Genomic DNA, 15,210 nt, shown 5'->3' with positions numbered 1-15,210 from the left:
AGCAGATTTTGATTAAGAATATACTTTTACTACAAAGTAACTCGCTCGAACTTATATCTGATTACTTTTGATAACTAGATTTGGAGCTGAAATTCTTGTTCAGTTTTGGAGAAGCATATAAAATAAATTACTTGCATCAAAATATATTATAATTTTTATAAACATACTATTTTTTGGTCGAATTAAAATTGCTATTGTTAGGAACACTGTATACCATAGTTCACCCACCACATATTTCAAAAGTATAAGCTAAAATTTCATGTTAGTTTGGAAGGAGTTATATAAGACAGTATATTATAATGAAACGATACTAAGATTTATTTTATAGGAGATACATAAAAATATTACAAATGAATAGTAGTATTTATAAGTAATTTTGAAAAAGACGGCCGCGATCCCTAAATTCGTCAAAGAAGAAAATATCAATCATTTTTTCCCCCAATATAACAAATAATATCGCTTTTAAATTTGTGTAAAAAATTTTAACATAATTTTCATGAAATTTTCATTTCAGTTCATTTCATCTGTTGTAAATATAACTTTTAATCTCGTATTGAAAGTAATTAGAAACTGGCGAACATAACATTTCTCTTTACCCCGAAATTTTTTTTATTTATTTTAAATTTCATTAAAATTAGAATCTACCATCAAAATTGAATTGTTCTAAATTATTTCAGTGATTTTTTTTCTTAAAGATTTATAGAGAGATCTATCGACACAGCCCGCGATGTGATTTTCTAACCGTTTTACTAACCGTGACTAACCGCTATCAGTATTCAGTGTAATACTGTTGTGTAGTGAGCATTGCAAATTGCACGTGCGTCCTTTAAGTGTAATTTATTTTATTTCTTTTTATAATGAGGCAATTAATTTTTTTGCATAAGTCCAAAAAAATGTTGCAGAAACTTAGCAAGAAGGCTCGCGAAAATGCCGAACGCAAATTAACTTCCATTCGTCGTAATCCTCATCAAGGAGAGAGTTTGTCTGGAAAATTTAACGGACAGAGCAGCGTTCGAGTTAACAAATCCGAAAGGATTCGTTATAAATACGACGAATGGAATGTTTATATACTTTGCGTTGGCAAGCATTCTATAGTCTATCGATAAATAAAGTAAGTTTTTTGAAATTCTTTTATTTATTTTCATTGTAGATATTATTATTCATTATGTGTTAGCATTAAATGGCTAAGCTTATGCATGTTTTTCATATTTTTAGGATTTTTTATTATTATTAATTCAAATATTTTTATTTTACAGACTGATTTTGTAATTCTTCGAAAGGAACCAAGAATCTTCTGGGATTCATCTACTTATTTTTATTTTCTTCTGGTATTCATCGTGGAGCATTTATGGCCTCTTCGTGAAAAGGGATGGACCGCTGTGAACCAGGAATCTTCTGGAGTTCATCTACTTATTTTTATTTTCTTCTGGTATTCATCGTGGAGCATTGATATCATCTTCATGAAAAAAAGATGGACCGCTTCTGTAATAATAATATCGTCTGTTTTGCATTCACGTTCCATGAGTGTGTAATGATGTATATTTGTATACAAAATATTTGTATTTGTATTTATAAAGTGTATTTGTGTATGTAATGTGAAATAATAAAAGGGAAAATCCCAATGGCTGTTCTTTTCGATGTCTAGATAATATCTAGCATAGCTCAGAATAGCTTTTAGGACCCTTTATTAATTCTATGGAAAATGGAAGTGAATGGAGCAACGCTTATAGGTAAGTATCTATTTATTTATTATTACTTTAATTTTTGAAACGTCTACGTGTGTATTTATAAGTGAGTTTTCTATTCTGTCTTGAAGTGCATTTATAAGATGTATTTTACCATGTTAAAAAGGCCATTTGATGTATTTATGTATGTATAATACTTGTGCAAAGAGTGGTAATTTGTTTTAGCATAATTTGAAATACCTAGGAAGGTCTGGATTTTATTATCGTATAGAACACATTCTGTAAAGTAAGTGGCAATTTTTTTTAATTTTATCGATTTTAGTGATTTTTTTTAAATGTTAATTTTTGTTTTTATTTATATTTCTGAATTATTTACTTTTCTTAATTAGTTAACTAAATTAATAATGCTTTCTTCAACTTACAGCTTTTCAGTTTATTTTATTAATAGGTAAGTGTATTATTAATTCATTTTTTCGGTCAAATTAATTTTATCAATAATGATAATTGGGTAAACAGATATATGAGTGTGTAATGATATCTCTTAATATAATTTAAATCTTTAATTAGTTTCCAAATGTTTATCTTAAATTAACCCATATTAATTTCCTCCTAAAATGTTCTCAAGCTCCAAGTAATAGGCTAAAAATCCCTAATACTTACCACATTTTTTGAAGATAATTAAAATTTCTTTGTCTGTCAAAGAAATCTTTATAAAAGTCTCATTGTAAAATCACAGAGGGGAAAAATTTCGGTCTCTTTTGCTCTTGTGTCGCGATGTAGATTGACGTATTTTTTTATCTCTTATTCTTTGTACGTAAATTATGCTTCTTGTGCTGAAATAAATCGTATTTAAAAATTCAAAAGTATATATATATATATATATATATATATATATATATATATATATATATATATTACTGAGCGAACTTTATTGATGGCAATGTAGATTATAAATAAAGTTCCTCAATTTTCACCTCTGTTCTAGCTCCTGCCATATTTTTTTATTTGTATTTTTTTAAAATGTATTTATTTTGTAACTAGGTACATAAATTTTTTCGAATCTGTCTGCAGCTCACCTTAGCCCAGTTGTGTAGTCGAAAATCCGCCAATGCATCTCAATGGCAATAAAATTCTGGTCTGTAAGACGAAAAGCGAAAGTAGATTCCTGATATAGCAGCTAATCCTTATTCAGCTTCATTACTCGTAATGGCCCTTGCACAAGGGGGGGAAAATAAAATAAATAAAAACTTTTTCTACTACTTTTTTTTTTTTTTTTTCAGAAGACCTCATAATCCGGTCGGATCGTCTTAAAAAGTATCACAATATGGGGAAAATGCACAATAGTAATTTTATTTGTTTGACCATCCAAAACACGCCATTGTGTTTGCTCCTGAACATTCAACCGGATAAGAAAAGGAGGGGATGTGAGAAATTTTAACTTCGTTTTTTCAAGTTTATGCCCGATCTAGCCCCTATCCAAATTTTCGACCACCCGTACAAATACTTAAGATTAATTTTAGACGCTAAATTAAGCTTTAACAGTCATTAAAGCTGCCCTCACCAAAGATACGATTACGAGTGTTAAACTCAACAGCTTAATTACTCGATGGAGTAAGCACATCAAAATAAACATCTGATAAAGATTGTTAATGCTCCTTGGTACATTAGAAGGAAAATACTTCATGATGACCTCCAAATTGAGCCTGTTTCGGAATTTATAAAAAGAACATCAATTATGTTAAAATTACCCCAGATTCGCAAAGAGTTACTTCAACTGTCGTCATATAATCCTGCTGTACCCAGCTCTAGAAAATGACCTAGGGCTGCAATCGGCAACTCTTACATTCATTTTCCGTCTGTAAAAAGACTGAGAATTTACTAACTCTGTTGTTATCAATCTGGTGGATTAAAATCTCTCAAAATCATTCCTGTTTCGACCTTAGATAGCTACAATGAGCTACACGATTTTTTCTGGTTTTTTCGCACATATCTAATAAAAATAGTTTAACCGCTTCTTATTGTAAAATGCACGTGCAACGTAATTCCATTAAAATTATGTTCCTCCCTAAATAATCAAAATATTATTTTATATTTATAATTATATCATAAAAATAATGATCTTAACAATTCTACCAAATTTCATGATGTTAGAGCTTTATGCGTTCGTCTAAACTAGTTTCAATTCATTTTAAACTTTCCCTAAACTTACAAATTATAATAGCTGTTCCAAATTGTGATGCTGAGGTGCTCGTGACCACTTTGTCACACCGTGGAACTCCGAAACATCAAAACATTGCCGTTTAAATAAAAGGCTATTAATCTAAGAAAAAAAAGTTAATGAACAAAATTAATAATTATTAAAAAGCCTTATGTAATGAGCCATCGAATGTTACGATAACTTGTACAAAACTGGAGTAAATTTTTAAAAAAGGCTTGAATTTGGAAAAATATTTTTAATTATTTCTCAATGTAAGTGAAAAAATTCCACTAAAGTAATGTCTTGCACAGAAGGGACTACCAAACAAAAATTTCAAATCGATATCTGACTTTTCCTCTCTTAAAAATTCATTTTTTTTTAAGGAGAGGGGAAAAAAGTTTCTTTGAAATGCCTCAAAAAAAAAATAATAATAATAACCTGCTTTTCTATTTGTCCAGATTTATGGGCAAGGGGAAAAAAAAAATATTTCGAAATATTATTCTACTACACTGCACTGTTGATGCAACACTGCATCAACGAAATCCAATCATATTTATGCAAAATGATCATGGAAAATTGTGACAAAAGAGTTCTATGTGCCAGCAAAGCCATGGAAGCCATTTGCGCTATGTGTCATTCCTATCCCGTGAATAAAAATATAACAATTTTAAGAAAGGGAAAAAAAAAAAAAACTGTAATTTTTTTAGTTTAATTTAAATATTGTTTTAACACTTTTTTCTATCGCTCCATTTTTACTAATCCTAAACTATCAGTTATCAGATGGTTTTTTTTTAAAATAAAGTTGCCAACACTTTACTGCACGAATGGTGGTAAATTGAAATCTTGCGTTAATTTTGGGACACGCTTTATAGCAGAGGATTAAGATTATAATCATACAAATAACATGCGCAGTTGGGTTTGTCACGCGATTTTGATTTAGTTTATATTAACGTTCCGTATAACGATTTTGATTTAGTTTATATTAACGTTCCGTTTTTTTCTAAGCAACACTTGGGCTATTTTGGGGTGGACCTGGTTATTTTAAACTGTGGCCAGATGACGAGAACATCTCAGTTGGTACAACTCTCCAAACTTCCGCATCACACCAGCAGTGTGATATTTGGCCCGATATATTTAACATTCAAAAGATCTTCTTACATTAGGGCTTTTGGATGAAATCGGGTCTCGAACATGAAACTCGTAGATTCCAAGGCTGGCACTTTCCCACCACTTTAATTTCCTTGAGTGACATTTGCTTTCTCAGAATTTCTCTCAATTTTCGATTTAATAACTGTCGCTAAATATCACAATTGTTTTCTTTGACCCTCTATGAAATAGGTTCCAGGAATATAAAACTCGTTTTTGCTTGGTTACCAAAAAGCGGTGGGAGAGGATATTTTCATGAAGTAATGCTACAGCCTTTGCGTGTGCGACATTGCTGATATGACAGAGAATATCTCTGAGTGAAAAATATTTCAGCTGCACAAAGAGGATTTTTTACGTTCCAATTTCATTGCACAATGAAAAGATTGGTCATCTCAAAAGATCTCAAATTGGCATCTGTGAAGAAAATAAATTTGAAAAAAATAACATTAGCTTGTAGAAACCAGACTCGTCTTTGGTCCACTCTAGTGGAGATATTGAAAGTTTTGATAATGAAATATAAATGCATGAACATGGCATAAATAGTTCAACCATATCAATATAAACGATAAATAAAAATTATATAAAATATTTACATAAAATATTATAAGGTCAGTCAGTTTTTAAATTTATTATTCAAATATGGGGCCAGGCTATTATTAATAAAATTCTATCACCGGAATGATCTTCATAAAGTCTTATTCGTATATTTCATTTCTTTCTGAAGGGAAGTGAAAAGATAGTGTGCACATTGAAGAGTTAACTGTAAATGAGCATTGTAACAAACTCGATTATTTTTGATAAAGGTTTCTGTGACAAAGAAGCGTGAGAATGAATTTTAATTGAGTAATTATTGGTCTATTTAAATAATTTAAAACTCTAAGGCCTTTTTTATTAACAATAAGCTAAAGACCACCCACAACATTCCCGTAAAAAATTTGGATTAAAGAACATCTAGATATTCCCAAAATTGTAAAGCCTCATCCTTGGTTCTTAAAGTACAAATTTATACAACATCTATCTTCCCAATGGTGTGGTGTGGAAGCTTGGAGAGGGGAGTGCCAGCTCTTTTGTCGCCCCCGTCATCAGACCACGGTTCAAAATGACGAATTCCGTCCCAAAAGAGCCTTAGTGTTGCTTTAAAACGAGAAGTTAATACAAAAAACTAAATTAAACTTATAAAGCATTTAATCTACTATCAAAACAAATAATATGTAATGATACTCGTATACTAAAAAAAATACGCAACTTTGATTCTAGAAACAATCATAAATCGCATCTAAAAAAGCAATGCTAGGAAAAAAAATTATATAAATGTAAATAAATCAAAGAATGAAAGAAAATATGTAACTAAAAGAGATTTGAATCTATAATCCGAATAAACATCGAATCTCTTTAATGTTTAAGGCTTGTTTCGCCAGATATTTCTTTAAAATTTTATTCTGAATTATATCAAAACTATAATAAGAAGAAAAAGAAATATATTTAATAGCTTCGCTGCGCTATCATATATAGATGAGTAAACTAAAACAATGAAAAACATTCTTATAAAATGAATTCAAAAATATTTTTAAAAGAGAAATTAAAATCATACAGAAACAAAATGGATATTATTTAAAATTAATTTTTTTAAAGTTACAGTAATAATGATTTTTGTGCACTCATTAGCTTCGAATTTATTAAAGAGAATGTTAAAAATGGATTGATTTTTATTTAATAAGCTAATTAAAACTTTGAAAGGCCTTTTCTTTTATAGCATCTACTATCCGATAAGTAAACCGAAATTTAATGGCTCTAGTTCCAATTGTTTACCCTACTGAGCATTTTAAAAATATTTTTACATTTAGTACTTTGCAAAATTTCTTGCCTCCATTCGCAGATGAAATGCGACCGACAGAATGTTATCATATTAAAATATTAAGAATTTCTAATATTATTTGCATGTTTCATTAGCTTTTAAGTTCACATAGATCTGAATATTAAACTGACTGAAACATATAATGATAAATTTACCCGAAATTATTTTTAATAGATCTCCATATTCACTATTAATAAAAGAGGACGTGTGTGTATGTGTCTGTATTTGTGTTGGCAGTATGCAGAATAAACCATTTGACCTAGAGCTGCCAAATTTGGCAGCGATATATTTTAGAGGATTGGATTGTGCAATTCAGAGCGATATTTTCCAAATTTTAATTAATTGAAAATTGAGTAACAGTTGTGTTATTTAGGAATAACTCCCTGAAATATAAAAGCAATAAAACGGCTTTGTAACTATCTGAAAATTCAAGTAATTATCTTTTTAATGATACTAATTTAAAAACTGAGAAAAAAATGTATGCATTTTAACAGTTTTTTTTTTTAAATATGTTTTTGCCCAATTCTCAATAATATGTTTTTGTTCTGTTTTCTTCATTTCATTAATAAATCCTTGCAAAATGAAAAACAAAGAGAAATTACAGTATAAAGAAAGTTAGGTGAATTGTATATATTTTTAACAGCAAAGTTAGATCAGTTAGTTACATGATTACAGTAAACTGCTCTCTGATATTGTGGGAAACTTTATTTAAGTGGTTTGAGTATACAGTGAATAAAATAGGTGTAAGGCTATTGAAATAAATGACTACCACAATCCAATGCTTGAAAATATTTTCGTGAGTGAATCATGAATATTAAGTTATATAAGAGAAGCGCAACCCAAATTGCTGGTGAACCAGCTGGCCATCAAAACGGCCAATAAATAAACAACAAAAACTCAAAAAAAAGAAGGGGAAAAAAAAAAGAGAAAAAGAAGAAGGAAAAAAAAAAGGCCAATTTATTAATCCAAGTTCCTAACTATTTATGAACGGGAAACTTTATTGCCATCAATTGATTACAGAATAAATTTAATTTTTGAAGACATCTTGAAAAAAAAAAAAAAGAAAAGAAATTCAACACATTTTAAAACCCAGAAGATTAATTGATTAAGGAAGGCGTTGCATGTCGTTAATGTTACCCTATAATAGTTAATCGATTCTTCATTTTCAATGGCTAGCAAAACAAACTTTGTTAATACAAAACTATCATTGAAAATTTTAAAGACGTAAAAAAAAAATCTTGGGGTGTTGTCATATCTAAGAATAAATTGTGCTCATGGTTATTTATTTACTTATTTTTTTAAGCAAACGAAATTTCATGATTATTGCACAACATAGGATTCACCGCTGTAGTACCAGCCCGATGGTACTCCGGAAAACGTGCCTGCAAAAAATATTTACTCGCAATTTTATAATCTCGGTTGTAAATTGAATTTCAGATTTTTGTAGCAAACGATTCAAGATTTTCTAGAAAAACTAAGAATTTCCTTTCCTAAGAACTGTCATTTGATTTGCTCATTGAACTGGTATGTGACCTTAAATTTATTTTTTTAAATATGAATTATGTACGAAATTTATTGCTATATCATCCAAGATGAATGATATCGAAAAATGAAAAACGAATGGTATTGATATAAAATACGCTTAAAATACTTTTTTAAATATTAATTAAAAATTGGAAACAAAATATTTAAATCAAAAGATTTAATATCAATAGTATAAATTTTGCATCTTGAGAAGATAAAAAAAAAAATCATTTCTGTTTTGTAACATTTTCGGAAGTTATCTCAGGAAAACCCCAAAATATTAATTATTTTTACATAATTAAAATAATGATTAAAATTCCTCCCAAAAATTGGTGAGAAATAAATATTCTCTTCCTCAAATGTGCCATATTTGGCAACCCTATAAGTCAAACGTTCTGCCGTGTAGAATGCCAAAATACACACACACGCACACATTTACACATACCTAGGCACACATTTACTCTCACACACATTTATGCACGCACACATTTACACATACCTAGGCACACATTTACACTCACACACATTTATGCACGCACACATTTACACATACCTAGGCACACATTTACACTCACACACATTTATGCACGCACACATTTACACATACCTAGGCACACATTTACACTCACACACATTTATGCACGCACACATTTACACATACCTAGGCACACATTTACACTCACACACATTTATGCACGCACACATTTACACATACCTAGGCACACATTTACACTCACACACATTTATGCACGCACACATTTACACATACCTAGGCACACATTTACACTCACACACATTTATGCACGCACGCATACATACACACCTATATAATTATTATTACAGATGTATTCCGCGTAAAGTTGAATGCTTGTTTTCATAAAATACTGGAATGAAAACTATGTTGAAAAGTATTACTAGAACAGTTCGATTTTCATCTTATGTGTTGGTACGGACCTGGATGATCCATCGAAATGCCTTTGAAGGATTCCAGATAAATTACCCCTTCCACTTATAAACGAACCTAAACAAAATTTCGCCCTCCTTTGCATTCTTTCACTCTGGGAAGTTACTGAATAAGCAATCCGATTACAGAACCATAGTAATATATTTTCTTTGAATTTACAGATACAAAAAGGCTTGATGGACGCCTCCCATTCTCGTTACAAATTTTTGACTTGAATGGAATGGATGTCAAGTAGCAGAAAGAGCAATTCATTATCAATGAAATGGATAGGAAGGGGTATTATCGATGAATGATTAGGAAAGCGCATGCATGGTATCATCTGGTGGTCCTGATTCCAGATGTATTAGGTTAGATAAAGGTCTATGTGACATATGCTGTGAATGGAAAGAAATAATTTGATTTATGCCCTGAAATGCTTGAAATGCTGAATGCTTTCTTGTGCTCGAAGATGTGATTGCTCGGGAGGGCAGTAATATTATAGAAACGCGTCTCAGCTTATATTCATTAAAAAAATTTCAGGAAACTTATACTGCAGAGTTAAAACGCAGCCGCTTTCCGCATTATTCAAGCATGCATTGCATTTTTGTAAACATTCTAGTGTGCATTTTTTTTCGAGGCAAGTTCTCTAGTAAATGCATTTGCCTCTTATTTAAGACAGCACTTCATTAAGGGGGAAAAATAAAGAGGGAAAAAAAGCATGAAAAAAATTATTATAAAAAAAACGATTATATAAACTTGTGCACTATTTGGGGTTGTGGCAATTCTGTGGACTAAGAGTAAGATGTCTTGCTTTAGCCCAATTTTTATTCTCAGTGGCTTGTGACTTAGCTCAAATACACGTCATATGTTTCACCTGAATTCGAACGAAATATCTCTCACTTTACTTAAATATAAATGCTTATTGCTAACATAGATGATTTAACTTTTAGAAATTACTTAAAGTAGGTATTGCTAAATTAAAAAATTAAAAAAAAATAGAGTTTAATACTTTTTTTCAATTTTTAAAATATGTCGAAGAGTGAACAGAGTAATACCGCATTTCTTAAATTTGTAATTGCAAATATTCATGCATTAAAAAATAACTAAACAGTGAACAGATTTTTCGAATTAGACGAGGCAATCTCGGTTTTTGATTGTTCATCTCTTTGAAAATTATTTCAGGATTAAAAGAGCATTTTGAATGATAATTGAAGAGCTTGTATTTTACCGTTTCTACGTATTGAAAAATGTTTCATTAAAATTAGTTATTTATGTTTTTTTAAAAATCTAAATAGTAATTAAGAATATTTGGGAGAGATAATGCGGTACATATTTGGCGTCAATGGTTTTAATTTTTATACAAATTACTTCGATTTGATTGGGCAAAGGAGGCAATTTAACTATTAGAAATTACTTAAAATGTATACTTTTAAATAAAAATAAATTTAAATTCAGTTATCTTTTTCGACTTTTGATATAGGTAAAAGAGTAAACAGAGTATTAATGTATTTCGTATATCCGTAATTGCAAAGATCCATCGATTACAAAATAACTACACAGTGAACAGATTTTTCAAATTGGACGAGGCAATCTCGGTTTTTGATTGTTTATCTCTTTGAAAATTATTTTAGGATTAAAAGAGCATTTTGAATGATAATTAAAGAGCTTGTATTTTACCATTTCTACGTATTGAAAAATGTTTCATTAAAATTAGTTATTTATGTTTTTTTAAAAATCTAAATAGTAATTAAGAATATTTGGGAGAGATAATGCGGTACATATTTGGCGTCAATGGTTTTAATTTTTATACAAATTACTTCGATTTGATTGGGCAAAGGAGGCAATTTAACTTTTAGAAATTACTTAAAATGTATACTTTTATATAAAAATAAATTTAAATTTAGTTATCTTTTTCGACTTTTGAAATATATAAAAGAGTGAACAGAGTATTAATGCATTTTGTATATCCGTAATTGCAAAGGTCCATCGATTACAAAATAACTACACAGTGAACAGATTTTTCAAATTGGACGAGGCAATCTCGGTTTTTTATTGTTTATCTCTTTGAAAATTATTTCAGGATTAAAAGAGCATTTTGAATGATAATTAAAGAGCTTGTATTTTACCGTTTCTACGTATTGAAAAATGTTTCATTAAAATTAGTTATTTATGTTTTTTTAAAATCTAAATAGTAATTAAGAATATTTGGGAGAGATAATGCGGTAGAATCTAGTAAATATTTGGTGTCAATAATTTTAATTTTTATACAAATTACTTCGATTTGATTCGGCAAAGGAGACAATTTAACTTTTAGAAATTACTTAAAATGTATACTTTTAAATAAAAATAAATTTAAATTTTGTTCTCTTTCTTGTCTTTTGAAATATGTAAAAGAGTGAACAGAGTATTAATGCATTTCGTATATCCGAAATTGCAAAGATCCATGCATCACAAAATAACTACACAGTGAACAGATTTTTCGAATTAGACGAGGCAATCTCGATTTTTGATTGTTTATCTCTTTGAAAATTATTTCAGAATTAAAAGAGTATCTTGAATGATAATTGAAGAGCTTGTATTTTACAGTTTCCTGCTGTATTTAAAAAAATGCTTTATTAAAATTATTTATAATTTTTTAAATCTAAATAGTAATTAAGAATATTTGGGAGAGATAATGCGGTAGAATCTAGTAAATATTTGGTGTCAATAATTTTAATTTTTATACAAATTACTTCGATTTGATTGGGCAAAGGAGACAATTTAACTTTTAGAAATTACTTAAAATGTATACTTTTAAATAAAAATAAATTTAAATTTTGTTCTCTTTCTTGTCTTTTGAAATATGTAAAAGAGTGAACAGAGTATTAATGCATTTCGTATATCCGAAATTGCAAAGATCCATGCATCACAAAATAACTACACAGTGAACAGATTTTTCAAATTGGGCGAGGCAATCTCGGTTTTTGATTGTTTATCTCTTTGAAAATTATTTCAGGATTAAAAGAGCATTTTGAATGATAATTAAAGAGCTTGTATTTTACCGTTTCTACGTATTGAAAAATGTTTCATTAAAATTAGTTATTTATGTTTTTTTAAAAATCTAAGTAGTAATTAAGAATATTTGGGAGAGATAATGCGGTACATATTTGGCGCCAATGGTTTTAATTTTTATACAAATTACTTCGATTTGATTGGGCAAAGGAGGCAATTTAACTTTTAGAAATTACTTAAAATGTATACTTTTAAATAAAAATAAATTTAAATTCAGTTATCTTTTTCGACTTTTGAAATAGGTAAAAGAGTGAACAGAGTATTAATGTATTTCGTATATCCGTAATTGCAAAGATCCATCGATTACAAAATAACTACACAGTGAACAGATTTTTCAAATTGGACGAGGCAATCTCGGTTTTTGATTGTTTATCTCTTTGAAAATTATTTTAGGATTAAAAGAGCATTTTGAATGATAATTAAAGAGCTTGTATTTTACCGTTTCTACGTATTGAAAAATTTTTCATTAAAATTAGTTATTTATGTTTTTTTAAAAATCTAAATAGTAATTAAGAATATTTGGGAGAGATAATGCGGTACATATTTGGCGTCAATGGTTTTAATTTTTATACAAATTACTTCGATTTGATTGGGCAAAGGAGGCAATTTAACTTTTAGAAATTACTTAAAATGTATACTTTTAAATAAAAATAAATTTAAATTTAGTTATCTTTTTCGACTTTTGAAATAGGTAAAAGAGTGAACAGAGTATTAATGCATTTCGTATATCCGTAATTGCAAAGGTCCATCGATTACAAAATAACTACACAGTGAACAGATTTTTCAAATTGGACGAGGCAATCTCGGTTTTTGATTGTTTATGTCTTTGAAAATTATTTCAGGATTAAAAGAGCATTTTGAATGATAATTAAAGAGCTTGTATTTTACCGTTTCTACGTATTGAAAAATGTTTCATTAAAATTAGTTATTTATGTTTTTTTAAAAATCTAAGTAGTAATTAAGAATATTTGGGAGAGATAATGCGGTACATATTTGGCGTCAATGGTTTTAATTTTTATACAAATTACTTCGATTTGATTGGACAAAGGAGACAATTTAACTTTTAGAAATTACTTAAAGTGTATACTTTTAAATAAAAATAAATTTAAATTTTGTTCTCTTTTTTGACTTTTGAAATAGGTAAAAGAGTGAACAGAGTATTAATGCATTTCGTATATCCTTAATTGCAAAGATCCATCGATTACAAAATAACTACACAGTGAACAGATTTTTCGAATTAGACGAGGCAGTCCCTAGTTTTGACAGATTTTTTCATTGAAAATCAGTCTCGGGCTAAAGTAATATCTCGAATAAAAATTCAAGAATTTGTAATTTACCATTTCCTACTATATTTTTTTTTAAAAATGTTTGATTAAAATTATTCAATTATGGTTTTTTTAATCTAATCTAAATAGTAATTAAAAATAATTGGGATAGAAAATGCTGCAGAATCTGGTAAATATTTGGTGTCCATGGTTCTGAAACCTAAATTTTTATACAAACTACCTTAATTTGGTTGGTTACCACGTTTTGATACCCTGTATCAATGATTCCCAAAGTGTGCGTCTTTACGCCCTGAGGAATCTGACATAAAATATAACTGATGTTATCAAATAAGAAAATGTTTGTTTTGCGTTTTTTAGCAAATGGAAATTGTTGATACAATACATTTTTGGCTGGTAGACCACACTCCAAAATTCGTTGTTCTAACTCATTTCATTTTTGAGTTTCCATTTCCACAGATAGGCAGACATAATTTAAAAAAAAAAAAAAAAATGAATTCAAGCATTTTTTTAAATATCATGTTTTAGTAAATTCTCGGTGAGAAATTATTTGATAGTTGCAATGTTTTGTATTATATATTTCATACACGAGAAAATAAATTTAAAAACTTCATTTTCTTGAATTCTAGAAGAAAAAAAAAATTCGATTTTATCACCATAAATATCACTCATTTGCAGTTTTGTTAACCAGGTGACGTCAAATGGAGTTTTCTTCCAGAAATATTCTTTATTTTTGTTGTTTAAAATTCTAACACTTATTCATTTTACTGACTTGTTTAGTTGTTCAAATCTATTTAAGACCAAACCTATAATATTTTAACTATTAAAAAAAATGTATACTTCTCGGCTAAGTAAATTTCTATCTAATTAACAATCGCTTCCATTAAATAATATCTCCGTATAAATTTATAATAAAACCGTTTCTTGAAATAAAACTGTATAAATTTATTGATTTAAAATACTGTTATGTGAAATGATTTCTTACCATTTAGGCAACAATTCATGTGAAAGTATTGAAACTCTGCCTCTACAATAAAATTTTCTGAGGATTACTAAAGCAACTAAGGCACCATCAACCATATTCTAAATATTTTAAAAAGTAATTTTCATTGCTTTTAAATTAATGCCTAATACTTAAATTTCATTAAAGATAATGCACAAATTTCATAAAGATAATTAAAAGATAATGCTTAAATTTTCATGAAAGAAAATCATTTATTAGTTAAAATTTCAAAATGGATGATTATACTAAAGATCAAACTGAATTATATTTAGTTAACTTTTCGAAATAAGAGAGAGAGAGAGAGAGAGAGAGAAAGAGCGACAAGGAAAGAAAGAAAACTACAAATAAAATAAATAAAAAAACTTAAGTTTATTTTTTCCTTTTGCTTTTAGCAAGCTCCTATTAGTTGAATATATGATCCTTAATGTGTTGGTACTTTTAAGTTAAAGTTTCAAACAATTGAAATTATACATATCTCATGAACTACTGTAAACTTTGGAAAGAAATTTATCACACACGTAAA

At 28.7% G+C, this 15,210-nt stretch overlaps 1 protein-coding gene across 2 annotated transcripts in view; it reads left to right on the top strand.

The window, feature by feature from the left end:
- LOC129969260 (thioredoxin reductase 2, mitochondrial-like) overlaps positions 1 to 1,622 on the top strand; it is a 351,586-nt gene extending 349,964 nt beyond the window's left edge. For both annotated transcript variants that reach the window (XM_056083730.1, XM_056083729.1), the window contains exon 17: positions 1,257 to 1,622. The gene's annotated coding sequence lies outside the window, so the exon portion shown is untranslated. The remainder of the gene's footprint in view (positions 1 to 1,256) is intronic.
- The last annotated feature ends 13,588 nt before the right edge of the window (positions 1,623 to 15,210 follow it).

Source organism: Argiope bruennichi, chromosome 5 (genome assembly GCF_947563725.1).
Source record: "Argiope bruennichi chromosome 5, qqArgBrue1.1, whole genome shotgun sequence".
In the NCBI taxonomy this organism is placed as follows: Eukaryota; Metazoa; Arthropoda; class Arachnida; order Araneae; family Araneidae; genus Argiope; species Argiope bruennichi.
This window is presented reverse-complemented; position numbering and strand designations above follow the sequence as displayed.